We start from the raw sequence: 4,553 nt of genomic DNA, 5'->3' as shown, positions 1-4,553 counted from the left end.
CCGGAGTGCCGTGCCCTCTTTTCAAGTTCTATCACCTTATCAAGTTCTTATTCAATTACTTTCTTTTCAACCGGAGTGCTACCCGAATTTGGTCTTCCTTGATCCCCTTCCTTAACCAGAGTGTTTTCTATATATATCTTCCCTTCAACCTCAAGGTTTTCGCATTGTTCTTTGTCCCTCTTTTCTAACGGAGTGTTTTCGACTTTGTTCACCTTCGTTGTATTCTTTTTTTTTTGAATTTGTTCAACTTCTCAAGGTTATTTGGTTTCACTCATTTGTCAAAGGAGCAACTTAGTTTTACCTCTTCTTTATCTCTTCCGTTTTTCCCTCCGGTGCCATTCTAGATCTCGGGACGAGATCCTCTCATAGTGGTGGAGTGGTTTAACGCCCCGAGACCGATGTGCCAAGTGTCTTCCAGTTATTCGCTGTTGTTGCCTTGTCATTGCTTGCGTGTCATGCATTGCATATCATGTCGTCATGTGCATTTCTTTCGCATTCGTGTTCGTCTCATGCATCCGAGCATTTCCCCCGTTGTCCGTTTTGCATTCCGGCGTTCCGTTCTCCTCCGGTGGTCATTTCTACCTTCTTTTCATGTGTGGGGGTTAAACATTTCCGGATTGGACCGAGACTCGCCGTCAAATCCAGATATGCGCCCGCCGAACTCCACAGCCGATCCAGAGGGGCGTACCGCAGATCTCCGAACTTCCTCCGCAGCAAAAAGGGCTTCCCAGCCACAACATCACCGGCTTCACGCAGCTCCTCCTTCTTCGCTCTCATGGTAGAGCGGGCGTCTTTGGTCGCCATTGTGGCCTTTTCGAGGTCCGTCGCCTTCGCTCGGTTTTCTTCTTCAAGGAACTGGCAACGGTCGGCAGTGTCTTTTAACTTTACAGCCATGTTGGCCATCTTCTCTTTGCTCTCGCAATGCGCGGCCTTCTCGGCTCTTAACTCTTCGGCCGCCTTCAAAGCAGCCACATTACTACTCCTTGCTTGTTCTTTGGCTCGGGCAAGTTCCGCCCGAAGGGTCTACACGGTGGCAGCTCCATCTGCAGTCAAAACATATTAAAGATACTGGCATCACGCTGCTCTTACTATGTGACATTCACCAGAAAACATCACTTACCCTGTGCCTCGTCGAGCCGCTTGTTAACAAGCTCGATGTCAGCATCTGCCGCTTTAGTTCGGCAAACTCATTAGTCCGGCTAGCCACCGGAGCTTCCACCACCTGCACATAAAAGCAGTATGGTTATTACTTGGGACTACGATCCTCTGTTTGCCGCCGTTCTCGGCAACAATCGGAGACTCAGGGGCTACTATCTACACAGGGCACACCTAAAAATGTGCGCTACTATCACAAATGTATATCATTTTATGTACCTCAAAGCCCATTAGTAGACTCATAAAGGCATCATGCAACCCGCTTTCGGCGGACGAAATCCTTTCCATCACCGTACCCATCAACGTACGGTGCTCTTCCGAGATGGTCTCTCGCTTTAGCAGATCCCTCAGTGCGTCCAACCGCATACCAGACGGCGCCGGACTCCTCTGTTTGCCCTCTTCAAGAGCCGGATGCTGGGGACTTCGGGTGACTATAGGATTATCTTCTGGCCTCACCGGATCCGGAGAGGCCCTCCATGACGACACTTCAAGGTCGCCTGCTTCTTGAGCGGGGGAGTGCGGGGGAGGCGTTTCGCTCTCTATCATCTTCGGAAGAAGGTCCCCTGAAGACGAGCTCTGTTGAGAAGGGCTAAGATCCGAACTGCAAGATAAATGCTTCGATTATTTTCCTCGGAAGTAAGGTAGAATGTCTTTACTATTAAGTAGATTTTGATCACTTACGACTCGCTAGAGGGCTGATTCCCGTGCGGACTTTGTGTGGCAAGAGCACCTTCCAAGGCAGGACCCTCTGCTGGAGACTTCTTCTCAGTTTGGAATCCTTGGTTTCCGGATCTTCAGAGGCAGTCCTCTTCCTTCCTCGGAGCGAGAGAAGGTCAAAATCTTCCCCTTGGTTATCCTCCCTCACGGAGGCGCTCATTCCCTCGGTTGGAATTAGTAGCAATGGGGGCTCGCTTTCGCCCTCATTATTCCCCCCTTTATCTTTCTTTGAGGGCTCCGGGCCAGGTGCTAGCTCGAGCATCTTTTCCAGTACCGGATTGTCCAAACCCTCAGGAAGGGGGGCCGAACACCGAATCATCTTTGCCTTTGTTAGCCAGTCCGGGTTCAAGAGCGATTTCTCAGAATGATGTCATGATAAATAAAAGACAGTGTGTTCGGCTAGAGGATTACTTACTTGGTCGGCGGTGCAGTTGCTGCTCAGGCCCACGTCCTCGGTAGTATCCGGACACTCTGTTTGGGGTCCGAAGAATGATTTATACATCTCCTTGTGTGTCAGGCCTAGGAAATTCTGAATAGTGCGCGGTCCTTCTGGGTTGAACTCCCACATGCGGAGGGGCCGGCATTTGCAAGGCTGGACTCGACGAACCAGCATGACTTGCACCACCATAATCAGACTGAAATCCCCTTCGAAGAGATCTTGAATGCGGCTCTGCAGTATAGGCACGTCCTTGGCTGGACCCCAGCTCGGCCCTCTGCTAATCCATGACATCAGTTATGGTGGAGGGCCCGAGCGGAAGGTAGGGGCAGCTACCCACTTGGCACTTCTGGGAGCTGTGATGTAAAACCACTCATGTTGCCATAATCCGGATACCTTTGGAAAGGAACCCTTCGGCCATGAAGCTCCGGCAATTTTGCTTATTAGAGCGCCTCCACACGCTGCGTGCTGCCCTTCAACTATCTTCGGCTTCACGTCAAAAGTCTTGAGCCACAGGACGAAGTGAGGGGTAATGCGGAGAAAGGCGTCACAAACGACAATGAAGGATGATATGTGCAGGAGGAAATCCGGGGCTAGATCGTGAAAATCCAGCCCGTAATAGAACATAAGACCCCTGACAAAGGGATCCAGAGGAAGGCCTAGCCCTCGGAGAAAGTGGGGGACGAACACAATGCTCTCGTTGGGTTCGGGACAATACACCACAACACTTGATTGGGGGCAATTAACTGCCGGGAGAAATAGTTGATCAGGGGCAAAACAACTGCCGGGACATTTGTTTCTGCCGGTATAAACATATTGGGTAGAGAAACTGCCGGAAGAACTTAAACAGTGACGACACATGGACTGCCGGTACACTTTAGGGCACATCTTCTGCCGAGACAACTGCACCACGGCCCATAATCTGCCGGGAATCGACTTTGACGCGAGACCAAAATATCGGGCCAACTAAGCGCGCACAATTAGAGGAAAGCGCGCGAGTGGCCTAAACTTTGGCCCAAAAAAGACGAGCACGCGCTGGCCCTCCATCAGATAGCGCCACCAGCCACTAAAAAAATCAGATAGCGCCGTTGCCCCCAAATCGACCCCCAAATCCTTCGTGCCCTCCACCACCACCGCCGCCGTCGCCCCCACCGTCCCATCCGCCCTAACCATCCCACCGCCGCCGAACGCCCTCCACCCGGAGCACTTGCGCCGTCGCCCCAAACCACGCCAGAGCGGCGGCGCCAAGCACCGAATTGACCGCAGCCGCCAACCACTCCAGATCCAAGCCGGCGGCCGCCCTCCACCCAGACCACTGCCGTCCCCCTTCCCAACCACTCCAGAGCGGCGCCACCGAGCCGCCACTCCAGACCACAAGCGGCGACCACCCTCCTCCACCGAATGTCTTCCCTCACCACCACCCATCTCGCGAGCTTCCTCCCCGACCAGGCCTCCTCCCCACAAGCTTCACCAGAGAACCTAGCGGGGACCCCTCCTCTACGTGCTCTACCCCAGGCAGCGGAGCGTCGACCCTCCTCGCGAGCAGCTCTGCCTTTCCCTGGACAGCGCTGCCTTCTCTACTTCCTTGCTCCAACCACGAGAATTTGACAGGTGATATTTCCTAGATCACTGCAGAAATTGGTGTGTAGCTCTAAAATCTATGTATGTAGTCTATTAATTAATCTGGGAAGGGTTCCTCAAAAACAACGCTGGTCATCAAGGATCATCCAATCCTGAAATTGGTAAAACTTGAAGGTTAGCAAAAGTGGCGGAGCTTCAAAGAAAATATTGGGCGGGCCAGGCAAAGGGTGTACATATTTTTTTTATAGATTCTGAGTCATAGGCATTTTAGTATATAATACAGGATTACAAGATGGAGCGAGCATATATGTATATATCAATTCATAAATTGTGATTGAGCTTGCTTATCATTGCTTATGGCTACAAAATATATTTTGTGATATTTAAAATGTTAAGAACAATTGGGTGAACACTCAGGCTATCTATCTAATGAAGCAATTGCAGGAAAATTAGATGTATAGTGCAGTACTATTTGCATCTAATTCATGTCCTCAATTGAGTGGAACAACCAGGCTAACTATCCAGGACAGTATGATGGACAGAATAAGCATATGGATAATCTGTATCTAACTCCTTCGTTGAACTCGGAATTTGGGAAAACAAATTAGATTACCTGTGATCTCTTGCTGAATCGTAGTTGCAGGGAAATTAGATGGAGTGGTTT

Source organism: Triticum dicoccoides, chromosome 1A, assembly GCF_002162155.2.
Source record: "Triticum dicoccoides isolate Atlit2015 ecotype Zavitan chromosome 1A, WEW_v2.0, whole genome shotgun sequence".
Taxonomy (NCBI): domain Eukaryota; kingdom Viridiplantae; phylum Streptophyta; class Magnoliopsida; order Poales; family Poaceae; genus Triticum; species Triticum dicoccoides.
This window is presented reverse-complemented; position numbering follows the sequence as displayed.